Source organism: Mus musculus, chromosome 1 (assembly GCF_000001635.26).
Source record: "Mus musculus strain C57BL/6J chromosome 1, GRCm38.p6 C57BL/6J".
Taxonomy (NCBI): Eukaryota; Metazoa; Chordata; class Mammalia; order Rodentia; family Muridae; genus Mus; species Mus musculus.
In genome coordinates this window covers 138,638,872-138,656,309 of record NC_000067.6, presented here as the reverse complement: position 1 = coordinate 138,656,309, position 17,438 = coordinate 138,638,872, and the positions used below count along the sequence as shown (strand labels likewise).

Sequence of the window (17,438 nt, the reverse complement as noted above, 5' to 3'; positions counted from 1 at the left end):
TCTTACCTGACAAAAATTCTATAGAACAAAACAAACAAACAAACAAAAACTTGTATGGGAACAGAATATTCTGTAATGAAAATGTGTATCAGTATCAATAAGGATTTAACCATGTAGCTTTCAACAATAAGCCAAAAACTATTTGTGAAGACAATTAGGTAAGTGTTTGCTTTCTTTTTCTTTCAAACAGGCAAAGCTTGAAATTAGCAACTAAACTATTCTAGGTAGGTAGAAACACATGGAAGTGAATCAGAAGGCCAAACTTTACTCTAAAATGTTGGTATTGCCTAATACAGCCTTCTCCTAACTCAACTTCTTTCCTCTTCTCCTAGGCAATACTTTTCCACAGTGTTGCCTTTACTGACCAACACACACACACACACACACACACACACACACACACACACACACACACACACGGTTAAATTTACTGTAAACGATCATTGTTTTGGATAGAATTCTTGCACCAAACTAAGCAGACCAAACCAACCAAGTCCATAGCCAGTGCTATGTTACTTATGTAGATAACCCCACCTTAAAAAAAATCAAGAGAGAGTACAGTCCGTGATGGCCTTAGAATGTAAATTCTGTTCCACAATTTCTTTCTTTGTGTGAGCTCCTTTTCACGATGGTTCGATTTTGTCAGTTTTTTAAAAAAAATATCTTTAATCTTTTTTTACAGTCCAGTCATTACCCCTCTCTTGTCCCTCCCTCTGACATTTCCTCATCCCATTCTTCTTTCCCCTGGTCTCCAAGAGTATGTCCCCACCCCACTCCACCTCCCACACCTCACCCCACCTCAACAGACCTCCCCATTCTCTGGGGCCTCAGGTCTCTCCAAGGTTAGGTGCATCTTCTCTTACTTAGGTCAGGCCCATCAGTCCTCTGCTGTATATGTGTTGGGGGCCTCATATCTGCTGGTGTATGCTGCCTGGTTGGTGGTGTAGTGTCTGAGAGATCTCAGAGGTCCAGATTAGTTGAGGCTGCTGGTCTTTCTATGGGGTTGCCTTCCTCCTCAACTTCTTCCAGCCTTTCCCTAATTCAACCACTGCGGGGGGTAGAGTGGGGTCCTGACTTTTGTCCATTGGCTGTGTGTTGAGCTGTTGTTTTAAATCTCAGTATATCCTGCTCTACCCATTTTCTCAACCCAGTTTCCCCATTCTTTTGCAGCTTGTCACTGTACCTTGGAGTTTTGCTAGACCTTCCTTGCTTACCCATCTCCTTCTATCCACCCTTGGCTACTTTCAACCTATTTCCTCACAACTATCTAGAGTTATCCTTTTGAATCTTAAATTTAGCTCACAGAGTGTTAGCAGTGTGACCCAGGGTACCTAGTGGTCATGGAAAAAAGTTTTATTTTATTCCAGAAGAGAAAGTAAGCCATTGAAAGGTTTAGGTGCAGGGAAGCCACATACAGAGACTTACCTTTTCAAAGTGTCCCCGGTGCTGAGTGAAAAGTGGATTGCCAGGAAGTTCCAGCCAATCAGAGGGACTAATGAGGAAGTCTCAGTAGGTGTACAGATGTGAGATGATGGAGGCTTGGGCTGAGGTAATATCAGTAATTAGGGATGGGTCAATTCTAGAAATAGGTTTAACTGATGACACTTGCTGACGGATTAGAGGGAGGAAGTAGAGGAAAGACAATAATTGAGGCGTGGGAGAAGGGCAAGAAAGCTTCCAGAAGTCTCTTCCAGGCTTGAGATGCCCTATGCATATGAATAGGCACTAATATAAATAATTCTGGAGCCTGGTAGAAGAATACAAGCTAATGAAATATATTTGGAATTTAGTATAAAATTATATTTACTGTCCTGGATACAGAGAGACACAGCTGCAGAAAGCAGTCAGCCTAAAGTTGCTGCCACATTTAGAGACTGAGTCATGAAGCAACAGCCCTCAAAGTAGGCTAAGAAGGAACTGTGGGAGAGGGAGCAGGAAAGCCAGGAGGGAGATGACTTGTGTCAGCCAAGCAGTGAGTGATACAGGAAGGTGTCACTAGGCTGAGTAAATTGAGTGCAGGAAAGTATCTGCTGAATATGGCACATGAGGCAAGAGGTTGGTTTGATATGTTAGTACTATTTCTTGCTATCACCTGGTCTTTCCTGACGTTAGTCTCTGGCCTTCTTGTTGCAATTTTGGAAACATCTTTTGGTCCCTCCCCTCAAGTCATCCTGTACAGTTCTAAGCCAATCCTGGCTTCAAGACCATATAAATATAGGAAGTGATGTAGCGCAGTGACCAGGATCACTGTCTACAGGTAGCACCAGCCACACTGGAATTCTGACTCTTGCCTATTGGTTGGCCCAATGTCTCTTTCCTCCATTTCCTTCATTTGGGAAATGGAGACATAAACATAACTCCTCACACAAAGTCCTTGATGAAGGAGACATGTGTTTGTCTTTCTCTCTCTCTCTCTCTCTCTCTCTCTCTCTCTCTCTCTCTCTCTCTCTCTCCCTCCCTCCCCCTTTCTCTCTCTTTCTTTCTTTCTTTCTTTCTTTCTTTCTTTCTTTCTTTCTTTCTTTCTTTCTTTCCTTCTTTCCTTCTTTCTTTATCTTTGCCTTAGCTGATGATTTCCTTTCCTATTTCCAGGAGAAAACACCATGATCAAAGCAACTTACACCAGAAAGAGTTTCTGAGGATCTACAGTTTCAGTGGGTAAGTCCATGACTCATGTCAGGCACCATGAAGCAAAAAGATAGGCAGGTAGTCCTTACAAAGTAGAAGTAGCTGAGAGCTGATAAGTTTATCTTCAAGTGAGAGAGGCAAAGAGATAGATAGATAGATAGATAGATAGATAGATAGATAGATAGATAGATATGGGGGAAAGAAAGAAAAAATATGAGAAACAGAGAGAGGGGAGGAGAGACAGACAGACAGAGACACAGAGAGAGTGACAGAGATGGGGGAACAAAGGCAAAGGAGGGTGAAGGCTTTAGGAATGGAATGGCATGGGCTTTTGAACTCCAAAGGCTAACTCCCAGTGATATATCTCTGCCAGGAAGACCATGCCTAATCTATCCAAATAGTTATACGAGCTGAGGACCAAGTATCCAAACAAACAAACCAATAGGAGACATTCCCATTCGAACACCACAGCTGGCATTTTAGAGAGAGGAAATTAGAAAGTCCACTGTGATTGAAAGAAAATCAGCATGTGATACTGAAATCTACATAATTTATTAAAATTGTCTATATATTGTCAATGTATTGTCTATCTAGGTTAAAATATATAAAATACTATTGGCATATATGTAAAATTAAACAGTTTTACTAAGCAAACATTTGAATTAATATAATTTGAGAGCTGTATAACATGTGTGCATAAAACGATCACTAACATTATGTCTACATTAACTCCATTAACAGCTCACATAACACATCCTATATTACTCTGAAGCAAGTTTTAAACATCAAATCACATAGATTAGAAAAAAAAATCCATGCCTTCCGGTCGGTGCCAGCACTGGGTCACCTTGGGCGCTGAGTTGGCAGACACCCCCACAGTCCCTACAGGACACCCCACGTGATCTTAGGACCACTGGTGAGTGGAACACAACTTCTGTTACAATCCAATTGTGCGGGACCTGAGACAGCACTAGGGAAGCAGAAAACCGGCCTGACCAGGAGCACAAGTCCCTTCTGGTTGGCGCCAACACCAGGTCACCTTAGGCACAGAGCTGGCAGACACCCCCACGGTTCCTAGAGGACTCTCCATGCGATCTTAGGACCACTGACCAGACAGCTCCACGCTCCTCAAAGGAGACACCACTTCTAGGCACTGTAACAGATCCCGGATCTTAGGACAACAGGATCCCAGGATAACAGGAGCTGGGTGACACCAGTATTTCAGGGTCTCAGAGGAACTTGACTACCAAGAACTCTGACACACCCAGAATCTCAGGTCCACAGGAGCCCACAATCAAAGGATCACAGAGAAAGCTGGACTCTGAGGAGTCCTGAACCAACTGGGATTATATTATAGGAAGGACAGGCTCCAGTCAGTTATATTGAGGACAGCAAGTACTTGAGATAATCAGATGGCAGGAGGCAAGCATAGAAGAGAAGCAACAGAGACCAAGGTTACTTGGCATCATCAGAACCAAACTCTCCCACCATAGCAAGTCCTGGATACACGATCACACCAGAAAAGCAAGACATGGATCTAGACTCACTTCTTATGATGATGATGGAGGACTTTAAGAAGGAAATACAGGAAAACACAGATAAAGAGCTAGAAGCCTTTAAAGAGGAAACAAAAATCCCTTAGAGAGTTACAGGAAAACACTGCCAAACAGGTGATGGAACAGAACAAAACCATCCAGGATCTAAAAATGGAAGTAGAAACAATAAAGAAAACCCAAAGGGAGACAACTCTGGAGATAGAAACCCTAGGAAAGAAATCTGGAACCATAGATACGAGCATTAGCAACAAAATACAAGAGATGGAAGAAAGAATCTCAGGTGCAGAAGATTCCATAAGGAACATGGACACAACAATCAAAGAAAATGCAAAAAGATCCTAACTCAAAACATCCAGGAAATCCAGACAGAATGAGAAGACCAAACCTACGGATAATAGGAGTTGATGAGAATGAAGATTTTCAAATTAAAGGGCCAGCAAATATCTTCAACAAAATTATAGAAGAAAACTTGTCAAACCTAAAGAAAGAGATGCCCATGAACATACAAGAAGCCTACAGAACTCCAAATAGACTGGACCAGAAAAGAAATTCCTCCCGACACATAATAATCAGAACAACAAATGCACTAAATAAAGACAAAATATTAAAAGCAGTAAGGGGAAAAGGTCAAGTAACATATAAAGGCAGGCCTATTAGAATTACTCCAGACTTGTCACCAGAGACTATGAAACCCAGAAGATCCTGACAGATGTTATACAGACACTAAGAGAACACAAATGCCAGCCCAGGCTACTATACCCAGCCAAACTCTCAATTATCATAGATGAAGAATCCAAAGTACTCCATGACAAAACCAAATTCACACAATATCTTTCCATGAATCTAGCACTTCAAAGGATAATAGCAGAAACAAAGCAATACCAGGAGGGAAACTACACCCTAGAAAAAGCAAGAAAGTAACCCTTCAACAAACCTAAAAGAAGACAGCCACAAGAACAGAATGCCAACTCTAACAACAAAAATAACAGGAAGCAACAATTACTTTTCCTTAATATCTCTTAATATCAATGGACTCAATTCCCCAATTAAAAAGAAATAGACTAACAGACTGGCTACACAAACAGGACCCAACATTTTGCTGCTTACAGGAAACCCATTTCAGGGAAAAAGACAGACATTACATCAGAGTGAAAGGCTGGAAAACAATTTTCCAAGCAAACAGTTTGAAAAAACAAGCTGGAGTAGCCATTCTAATATCGAATAAAATTGACTTCCAACCCAAAGTTAGCAAAAAAGACAAGGAGGGGCACTTTATACTCATCAAAGGTAAAATCTTCCAAGAGGAACTCTCAATTCTGAATATCTATGCTCCAAACGCAAGGGCAGCCACATTCATTAAAGAAACTTTAGTAAAGCTCAAAGCACACATTGCACCCCACACAATAATAATGGGAGACTTCAACACCACATTCTCATTAATGGGCAGATCCTGGAAACAGAAATGAAACAGAGAAACAGTGAAACTAACAGAAGTTATGAAACAAATGGATTTTTTTTTAATTAGGTATTTTCCTCGTTTACATTTTCAATGCTATCCCAAAAGTCCCCCATACCCACCCACCCCTAATCCCCTACCCACCCACTCCCCCTTTTTGGCCCTGGCATTCCCCTGTACTGGGGCATATAAAGTTTGCAAGTCCAATGGGCCTCTCTTTGCAGTGATGGCCGACTAGGCCATCTTTTGATATATATGCAGCTAGAGACAAGAGCTCCGGGGTACTGCTTAGTTCATATGAAACAAATGGATTTAACAAACATCTACAGAACATTTTATCCTAAAACAAAAGGATATACCTTCTTCTCAGCACATCATGGTACCTTGTCCAAAACTGACCGTATAATTGGTCACAAAACAGGCCTCAACAGATACAAAAATATTGAAATTGTCCCATACATCTTATCAAGTTACCATGGACTAAGGCTGATCTTCAATAACAACATAAATAATAGAAATCCAACATTCACGTGGAAACTGAAACTCTCCTCAATGATACCTTGGTCAAGGAAGAAATAAAGAAAGAAATTAAAGACTTTTTAGAGTTTAATGAAAATGAAGCCACAAACTTAGGATACCCAAGATATAAGACACAATTTGCTAAACACATTAAACTCAAAAGAACGAAGATCAAAGTGTGGACACTTTGTCCCTTCTTAGAATAGGAAACAAAACACCCATGGAAGGAGTTACAGAGACAAAATTTGGAAGTGTGATGAAAGGATGGACCATCTAGTGATTGCCATATCCAGAGATACATCCCATGATTAGCTTCCAAACGCTGACACCATTGCATACACTAGCAAGATTTTGCTGAAAGGACCCAGATATAGCTGTCTCTTGTGAGACTATGCTAGGGCCTAGCAAACACAGAAGTGGATGCTCACAGTCAGCTATTGAATGGACCACAGGGCCCCCAATGGAGGAACTAGAGAAAGCACCCAAGGAACTAAAGGGAACTGCAACCCTATAGGTGGAACAACAATATGAACTAAGCAGTACCCTGGAACTCTTGTCTCTAGCTGCATATGTATCAAAAGATGGCCTAGTTGGCCATCACTGCAAAGAGAGGCCCATTGGACTTGCAAACTTTATATGCCCCAGTACAGGGGAATGCCAGGGCCAAAAAGGGGGAGTGGGTGGGTCGGGGATTGGGGGGGGGTGGGTATGGGGGACTTTTGGTATAGCACTGGAAATGTAAATGAGCTAAATACCTAATAAAAAATGGAAAAAAAAGAAAATGAAGCCACAACATACCCAAACATATGGGACACAATGAAAGCATTCCTAAGAGGAAAACTCATAGCTCTGAGTGCCTCCAAAAAGAAACTAGAGAGAGCATACACTAGCAGCTTGACAACACACCTAAAAGTTCTAGAACAAAAGGAAGCAAATTCACCCAGAGGAGTAGACATCAGGAAATAATCAAACTCAGGGGTGAAATCAACCAAGTGGAAACAAAAAGAACTATTCAAAGAATCAACCAAATGAGGAGCTGGTTCTTTGAGAAAATCAACAAGATAGATAAACCCTTAGCCAGACTCACTAGAGGGCACAGGGACAGCATCCTAATTAACAAAACCAGAAATGAAAATGGAGACATAACAACAGATCCTGAGGAAATCCAAAACACCATCAGATCCTTCTACAAAAGGCTATATTCAACAAAACTGGAAAACCTGGATGAAGTGGACAAATTTCTATACAGATACAAGGAACCAAAGTTAAATCAGGATCAAGTTAATGACCTAAACAGTCCTATATCCCCTAAAGAAATAGAAGCAGTCATTAATAGTCTCCCAACCAAAAAAAGCCCAGGGCCAGATGGATTTAGTGCAGAGTTCTTATCAGACCTTCAAAGAAGATCTAATTCCAGTTCTTCTCAAACTATTCCAAAAAACAGAAACAGAAGGTACTCTACCCAATTCATTCTATGAAGCCACAATTACTCTGATACCTAAACTACAGAAAGACCCCACAGAGATAGAGAACTTCAGACCAATTTCCCTTATGAATATCGACACAAAAATCCTCAATAAAATTCTCGCTAACCGGATCCAAGAACACATCAAAACGATCATCCATCATGACCAAGTAGGCTTCATTCCAGGGATGCAGGGATGGCTAATATATGGAAATCCATCAACATAATCCACTATATAAACAAACTCAAAGAGAAAAATCACATGATCATCTTGTTAGATGCTGAGAAAGTATTTGACAAAATCCAACAACCATTCATGATAAAAGTCTTGGAAAAATCAGGAATTCAAGGCCCATACCTAGCCATGACAAAAGCAATGTACAGCAAACCAGGAGCCAACATCAAAGTAAATGGAGAGAAACTGGAAGGAATCCCACTAAAATCAGGGACTAGACAAGGCTGCCCACTTTCTCCCTACCAATTCAATACAGTACTTGAAGTCCTAGCCAGAGCAATTCGACAACAAAAGGAGGTCAGGGTGATACAAATTGGAAAGCAAGAAGTCAAATTATCACTATTTGCAGATGATCTGATAGTGATAAAAAAGACCCTAAAAATTCCACCAGGGAACTCCTAAACCTGATAAACAGCTTCAGTGAAGTAGCTGGATATAAAATTAACTCAAACAAGTCAATTACCTTTTTCTACACAAAGAATAAACAGGCTGAGAAAGAAATTAGGGGAAGAACACCCTTCATAATAGTCACAAATAATATAAAATACCTTGGTGTGACTCTAACTAAGAAAGTGAAAGATCTGGATGATAAGAACTTCATGTCTCTGAAGAAAGAAATTAAAGAAGATCTCAGAAGATGGAAAGATCTCCCATGCTCATGGAACAGCAGGATTAATATAGTAAAAATAGCTATCTTGCCGAAAGCAATCTACAGATTCAATGCAATCCCCATCAAAATGACAACTCAAGTCTTCAACGAATTAGAAAGGGCAATTTGCAAATTCATCTGGAATAACAAAAACCTAGGATAGCAAAAACTCTTCTCAATGATAAAAAAAAATATACTACATTTTTACAATGATAAATTGATAAAAAGCTGTACTAAAGAGTAATTGTGATATTAACTGCATGGTACTGGTATAGTGACAGACAGGTAGACCAATGGGATAGAATTGAAGACCCAGAAATGAACCCACACACATATGGTCACTTGATCTTTGACAAGGCAGCTAAAACCATCCAGTGGAAAAAAGACAGCATTTTCAACAAATGGTGCTGGCACAATTGGCAGTTATCATGTAGAAGAATGCGAATTGGTCCATTCTTATCTCCTTATACTAAGGTCAAGTCTCAATGGATCAAGAAACTCCACATAAAACCACAGACACTGAAACTTATAGAGGAGAAAGTGGAGAAAATCCTTGAAGATATGGGCACAGGGGAAAAATTCCTGAATAGAACAGCAATGGCTTGTGCTGTAAAATTGAGAATTGACAAATGGGACCTCATAAAATTGCAAAGCTTCTGTAAGGCAAAAGACATTGTCAATAAGACAAAAAGGCCACCAGCAGATTGGGAAAGGATTTTTACCAATCCTAAATCAGATAGGGGACTAATATCCAATATATTTAAAGAACTCAAGAAGGTGTACTTTAGAAAATCAAATAACCCCATTAAAATGGGGTACAGAGCTAAACAAAGAATTCTCAACTGAGGAATACCAAATGGCTGAGAAGCACCTGAAAAAATGTTCAACATCCTTAATCATCAGGGAAATGCAAATCAAAACAACCCTGAGATTCCACCTCACAGCAGTCAGAATGGCTAAGATCAAAAATTCAGGTGATAGCAGATGCTGGTTACGTTGTGGAGAAAGAGAAACACTCCTCCGTTGTTGGTGGGATTGCAAGCTTGTACAACCACTCTGGAAATCAGCCTGGTGGTTCCTCAGAAAATTGGACATAGTACTACCGGAGGATCCAGCAATACCTCTCCTGGGCATATATCCAGAAGATGCCCCAACTGGTAAGAAGGACACATGCTCCACTATGTTCATAGCAGCCTTATTTATAATAGCCAGAAGCTGGAAAGAACCCAGATGCCCCTCAACAGAGGAATGGATACAGAAAGTGTGGTACATTTACACAATGGAGTACTACTCAGCTATTAAAAAGAATGAATTTATGACATTCCTAGGCAAATGGATGGATCTGGAGGGTATCATCCTGAGTGAGGTAACCCAATCACAAAAGAACTCACATGATATGTACTCACTGATAACTGGATATTTGCCCAGAAACTTAGGATACCCAAAATACAATTTGCAAAACACATGAACACTCAAGAAGAACGAAGACCAAAGTGTGGACACTTTGCCCCTTCTTAGAATTGGGAACAAAACACCCATGGAAGGAGTTACAGAGACAAAGTTTGGAGCTGAGAAGAAAGGATGGACCATCCAGAGACTGCCACACCCAGGGATCCATCCCATAATCAGCCACCAAATGCAGACAGTATTGCGTATGCCAGCAAGATTTTGCTGAAAGGACCCTGATATAGCTGTCTCTTGTGAGGCTATGCCAGTGCCTGGCAAACACAGAAGTGGATGTATGCTCTCAGTCAGCTATTGGATGGAACACAGGGCCCCCAATGGAGGAGCTAGAGAAAGTACTCCAGGAGCTGAAGGGGTCTGCAACCCTATAGGTGGAACAACAATATGAACTAACCAGTACCCCCCGGAGCTCGTGTCTCTAGCTGCATATGTATCAGAAGATGGCCTAGTCGGCCAATATTGGGAAGAGAGACCCCTTGGTATTGCAAACTTTATATGCCCCATTACAGTGGAACACCAGGGTCAAGAAGTGGGAGTGGGTGGGTAGAGGAGTGGGGAGGGGCAGGTATGGGGGACTTTGGGGATAGCATTTGAAATGTAAATGAAGAAAATATCTAATAAAAAATTGGGGAAAAAAATCCACCAAGGAATCATGTTCCTAAGAATGAGAATGGCAGGATATCAGAAAATAGATGCTAAAAAAATTGAATAATGACTTTAAAATAAAAAAGATTAGTTGTAATTTATATTCTTTCTCTAGAATTAAAATCAAGCAATGGGCAAAACAGATGAGTGTCTTTCCTTTCAGAAAAACAAACAAACAACAACAACACCCCACAAATTTTCAGTTGCCTTTCTTAGGAAATGTTTTAGTATACACTCTTGAGTATTAATCAAAAGAGTGGAGGGGCAAGGAATGCAGGCATCAGTGGCTGTATGAAATACAAAGGAAAATGGAGAGTGAGGGAGAGGTGGGCTTAGTCCACTGTCAGTCCTGTGCTTGGCCAAGGAGGCCAGGTTCCTAGGAAAAGTACAGAGTCTGTGAACTGACCATACTTGAAATGATCTTTAGGACTTATTGGCGCCAGTCCAGTGGCTCAGTAGGAAAAGCCCTTGCTGCCAAGACTGAGCTAATCCCCAGAAGCCAGTGTGGAGGAAGTGACTTCTGGAAGCTCTACTCTGACATGCCCACGGCCTGTGGGCAAGTGCACATGCAACAATAATGAAAGAAATAATAAATGACAGTACAAAAGCATGCGAGCTTCTGGATAATCCAGGTCTGTGAGGTATGTAGGACAGTTTCACAACACTAACTTGATTTGAAATAACAAATTATAGTTAAAATATGCTTGCATCTTCCCCCTCTGGAGTTAACTTATAGATAAAACTTGGTGATGATTATGCGTCCAAATATAAAAGCCATTTTGTGGTTTTGTTTGGCGGTATAATCTTTTGGAAACAATTAGCTCATGAGGGTAGAGCGTTCATAAATGGGAGTAGTGCCCATACAGAATACATTCATCCCTCTGAAGACTGAGAAAATCTCTACTTTACAATTTGAAAAAAAAATGCCTCCCTCAGAACTGCTAGTAACGTGATCTCAAAAAACCTCCAGGCTTCACAATTGGGAGAAGAAATTCCTTGTTTGTCAGCCAGTCTTTTGTGACAGCAGCCTGAGCTCCAGTGGAAATCAGTCTCGATTCTCCAAAAGTTCTAGTTTTAATTGTTGATGGTACAGTGCTTGTGTGTGTGGGTGCTTGTGCATGTGTGTGAAACTGATGGCAAGACAAGGTTGTCACCATTCCCACCAGACAAAACAAAGAATAAAAGTATTCTGCTGTGTTCTCAACTTGTCCTCCAACATCAGAGATGTAAACTGGGTGTGGTGGCGCACGCCTTTAATCCCAGCACTCTAGAGGCAGAGGCAGGTGGATCTCTGTGAATCTGAGGTCAGCCTGATCTACATAGTGAGTTACAGACCAGCCAGGGTTACATAGTGAGATCCTGCCTCAAAAAAAGCAAGCAAGCAAAAAAAATCTAGTCCAGCAATTTGGAGTTTTTGAGGGTGCCTCGATGATAAAGGCTCTGTTCATGAATGATTAATACAACTATTAAAGGGGTTTTGAGTAGGTTCCCTGTCTTCTCTACATTGTTCTTCATCCCTGGAGTACACACCAGACCTTGAACTCGAGGCCAACTTACAGGTACTTTGATCTATGGTTTCTCGGTCTCCAGAACTGTAAGAGATAAATGTTTGTTCCTGATGAATCACCCAGTATGTGGCATTTGTTACAGCAACACCAAAAGAATTAAGCAAGATGCAAATACTATTTCTAGTTGCTTGCATCCATCAAGTATAATATATGCAAGCCATGGAAGATAAGTTTGACTTTCATAAGCAGAAAGGAGGTTGGTAATAATACTGGAAAGTTAACGATAAGAATTTAGTCCTGGGAAGACTTAGTGTTTGGGGGCTGGGGGGGGGGCGGCGCTCAATCCTGTTCCTAAGAGACATATTCAAAGGCGTGTTGCAGAACAGGTCTGATTAAAAACCCTTGATGCTGTCTCCTAAGCAGTAGAGCAAAGGACTTCTGCCCACCAGCTGATTCCATTTCTGTGCCAGGAACCAACCACATCTGACCACACTAGGGAATGGTCAGGCCCACTCTCTCTCACATACCTGCTCCACTGATGCTCACAGTAGCCTGGCAGATCTCCTTAGCTGAGCACCAGTTGGTGAGACTTGAGTAGGTGAGTCTGATCAGAAAGTAGGTCACATACCTACGTTGTAGTTGCAAGGAAAATGAGCCTTTGTGTGTGCTTCTCACATTGGGAAGGAGTGAGTCATGGCATTGGTTTCTTTCCCAGATGTGCAATTCCAGTGGATAAGTGCTTATACACTGGTAGGACAATATTGAGAATATAAAATTATAAAATGATTTAAAGAGACTGATACCATATTGATAACTTTTTTTTCCTCAGCTATTGAATTCAATTCATCAGAAATGTTATTGGTTCTGTTTTCAAAGCGCTTTATCATACACAAAATGAATCTCACTCAGTGGCTGCACTGCCCCCACCATATCCTAACTATTGTAGTCATGCCTAAGTTACAGCAATCACTTCCCAGTGGATCTTACTGCTTAATACCTTGTCCGTCTCGCAGAAGAGTTAATTAAACTCAACAGCTTGCAAGAGCGTCTCGAGCTTTAGGAAAAATCTCATCATGTCTCTACGTAGAGCAATGCCTAGACTTCACAGATGACTCAGAGGAAAGCCAGAGGTTTTCCAAGGGCCTTACTGATCTACCATTATTGTTTCCTGTGACCTCTTTTTTTCCCTCCTCCTTCTTCTCCTCCTCTTCCTTCTCCCCTTCCTCTTTCTTCTCCTTCTCCTCCTAGTCTTATCCATTGTTCTTACTGTGGCCTCTTATTCATCAGTCATGGGCATCCAACTCCTGATCTCTTGCCTTCATCCCTTACCAGTAGTTAGTTGTCTTGGGAAGACACACTTTCCCAGGTGCCTGCATAGCCAACCAACTCTACCATATCTTCAAAAGCCTTTGTTTTACACTTCTCTGCCCAATGCTACTTGTGTTATAGTTTCCCATAGTTTAGTAATTTTATAACTGCTATATGTAGGACTATAGATAATCCACTTAATTATCCTGCCTATTTTATTGTAAATGAGAGAAAAATTTGGGCTAGCATAGAGTATATGACATTTATGGCTATGGAAGAATATGTTCTGAACATTACACCATAAACACCTTAATGTTCTCATGTGTAACTGAAACTTGATTTATGGCTCCAGAATTTATTGGTTATGAATCTAGAAATACTTTGAGGAATAGATCTCAGTTGCTTTGTTTGAAGTTTGCCAGCTTATCTAATCTGTGATGCAGAATGCCATTTTGGCAATAAACGTGCACTTACTCTATTTATGCTCTGCCATGCTGAAGCATGCTGCTCACATTACTCTCCGATGAGTTGTAAACTATTTCTCTGACCTGGTTATAATCCATGGCTCAGTGACAATGGTTAACGCCAGCTAACTGACTGGTGGAACATTCTTGAAGATGTGTTGTCTTCCTAGTTAATGAACTGTATTGCTTCCTGCCACAGGGGAGCAAGTGGGACCACCATCCCCTTCCCTGGCCCCATTATGCTGTCATTTGGATGGATGAACTTAGAGCAAAGAGACCTACGTTAGTTAAAAGCAAAATATATCATAGCCATTTTTGCTAAGAACTAAACTAGCATTTGCACCTTGAACCATTTTGACTAACTGCAACTCTAGAAAATATCAAAAGAAAATCCTGCCTGGGTTTCAAGGTGTCAGTCAAATACAGAGTTTACAAGGACACAAAAAGCAGGACTTAAAGCACAGGTGGCTTCTAGACTCGGAAATTATGACTTCGGCTTCAAGTTTTATTAAAGGTATATAAGAACAGCCAGTTTCCTAGAAAAAGATAATTTTTCTTTTTAAGCGACCGTTAAAGGTTAATAATTACGTTAGCATGACCCTTATAAGTTTTAAGAACTTCATTTAACTGTTTCTTCCTCAATTGTATAGTGCAAACCTTACTATTTAAAGTGTTCTTACTGAAATGAATGTAAGGACTCTGAAGACAATGAGCTCTCGGAATGCTTTCTGTTCTAGGCATTTCACTTCTTTGGGAGGCACACAAGACAGTCATGTGTGCCTCATGGATTGGCGTCTTGTACAGCTGTAAATCAAGTTCGGCTTTCTCCCTGACTGTGATCTGGAGTTCCCACCTCTGCCATTCCGTCTGCTTCTCTTGTCTGCTCCCCGTCCCTCTCCTTCCTTTTCTTGCCATTTTTATTTATTTATTTTTGAGAAGCCAATGTCTAGCTTAAAAATAGTGATAAAAAAGTCAAAAGAGAATATTTTTGTTTTCCTCTAACTCCAAATCTGTCTCATTGAAAAACAAATCACAAAATACCAAGGGTGATGCAGAACTTCTAGCTAGGAACTTTGACGTATTTAAAGGCCCCAAATGATTCAGCCTGCCTTTGGCATGCACTGACTGTACTATATTATCTCTGGCTGTGGGGTAACATATGAAATGATTTTCTCAATAATTACCTTAGACTTTTCTTGTATTTGCTTTTTGTTAGTTTGCAGAGGTGCTCGTTGACTCACTGAAAGAAAGAAAACAAGAGGAAATTCCTGCCAGGCCTTTCCCGCCTGGGTTTACTTAGGGTGTGAAAGCTGATTCTGAAATTTAAGGTGGACTTCCTTGTTTCTTGGTTAATGGGCTTGTCTAAAATATGAACTGTCGAACTGTCTTGAAGGAGAGTGGTTCTGTTGGTGAGCCTTCCTTCCCCCATTCAAATTTGCTAAAATAGGTTTGCAGTGTGATAGAAACACTAACTAGTCTGATCTGTTCTCCACAATGTATGGATGTATTATACACCACACTTATTTCAGTATATACACAGTATATATTACTTCTGAATTTAAAATTCAAATACTAAGTTGTTTAGATCTAATTACATGATGACCAGAGCTGGTGGATGAAGTTTTTGTTTTGTTTCTTGGTTGTTAATGTTCTCTAAAGTCTCCTACCCAGCCATAAGACCTTAAAGCCACAATTTGTCCTCTCTGCAAGATGTGTAGGGGTAAAAGACGGAGCAGAATTTGAGGGAAGGGCTAACCAATGCCTTGCTCAATTTGAGACCTATGCCATGAGAGGGAACCCACCCCTGAAAATATTAATGCTATTCTGCTATATAGGACAGGAGCCTAACACAACTGTCATCAGAGGATGGATTGAAGGAGCCAGAGGAATCAAGGACATCACAAGAAAATCTACAAAATCAACTAACCTGGGCTAACAGGGGCTCATAGAGACTGAACTACCCATCAGAGAGCATGCCCGGGACAGACCTAGGCCCTCTGAACACATGTAGGACGTGTGCAGCTGGGTCTTCATGTGGGACTCCTAACGCGGAAGCAGGGGCTGTCTCTGACTACATTGCCTGCTTTTGGATCCCTTCCCTCTCACTTGTCTAGCCTTAATAGAAGAATATGTACCTAGTCTGACTGCAACTTGATAGGCCAAGTCCGGTTGATGTCCAGGAGATGCCTCCCCTTTTCTCAGGAGAAGCAGAGGAGGGGTGGATGGCCAGCAAGTGAGGTGAGAGAAGGGATTGGGAGGAGCGGGTTGAAAAGCTGTGATTGGGATGTAAATAGCTCAATAAAAAGAATTACTAAAACTTGATACTCTGTCTAAAGCCATTGAGCTGGCAGCTTCAAATGGTGTACTACACACAGGAAGTTTTCTTGAATTGTTGCTAAATCTGCAAAACTTTAGAAGTAGAAAATGTTAAAGTGTCCGTGTTCATGTCTATTTGGGAAAGAGCATTTGTAAGCATGTTACAAAGAAGGTAGATATCAGAGAAAACCAGTCCACTTTGTACAAAGTGTATCTGTGTAGGGAAATATAAAACATACTTTTCATCTGTGTGTGTGTGTGTGTGTGTGTGTGTGTGTGTGTGTGTCTGAAACTTTGTAACATGCAGTGAGTATTTAATAACTGTTTATTGGATAAACAGATTTAAATCAGGATAAAACAAATTCAAGTATCTAAAGTCTCAGATGGTTTAGAACATCAGTTCCCAGAGGAGCTCCAAGAAGATTGGCTACAGCCAGCATAGCAGAAGGGCCTTGACTTTTTCAGTGGATCATGTGTTTAGCATCTTAGTAATTCTAAGTAGAAACCTTCAGAAATCTATAACAAGAAAGTGAGAACTTCATCTCTTAGTTCAGCCTATCAAGTAATTAGATCTAAACAACCAAGTGCTTTAAAGTTCATAAACAATAATTATGAGTGTAATGACATAAACATGGTATTTTTATACATGTCTTTATTGCGGAATGGTCAACCAGAACAATGAGCATATTACCACTTTGCATAGTTGTATTTTTAGCATTTTTCAATATATAATGCATTGTTATTAATGATAGTTAACATGCTGTATAATAGATCTGCAGAATTTATTTCTCTAATGAAACTTTGTAACCTTTGACCAACATCTTTCTCTTCAGTCTCTTATAATATACCTTGAATTTTTTTTTCATTTGTGACTTTACCTAAATTCCACAAGCTAAATGGCATAAATCTCTGGTGTATGCCCATTAACATAGTGTCCTCCAGCTTTATCCACATTGTTTCAAAGGTCAGAACTCCTTTCCTTTTAAGGAAGATAATACCCTGCCCAGTGCATACACCATGTTTTCTTCATTTCTTTGTAGATGAGTGTAGACATAAATTGTTTGTAACCTACTTTTAATAAGGGTCCAACCTCTCTTCTAGCCCACCACCCAGCAGAGGTGGTGGAAGAGAAAAGTTATCAGCAGATGGGGGAGGTGGACCTGCTCAGCAATCGTTCTTTGGGGCTGAGCTGGGTCTTCTTTGGGAGCAGTTCTGTCCTGTAGCAAAC

General features: G+C 40.6%; 1 long non-coding RNA gene across 1 annotated transcript in view; it reads left to right on the top strand.

Moving 5' to 3' along the window:
* Gm5833 (predicted gene 5833) overlaps positions 1-16,215 on the top strand; it is a 41,981-nt gene extending 25,766 nt beyond the window's left edge. The window contains exons 4-5 of the long non-coding RNA NR_040304.1: positions 2,590-2,655; positions 15,730-16,215. This is a non-coding gene — a long non-coding RNA (predicted gene 5833). The remainder of the gene's footprint in view (positions 1-2,589; positions 2,656-15,729) is intronic.
* Positions 16,216-17,438: the final 1,223 nt, after the last annotated feature.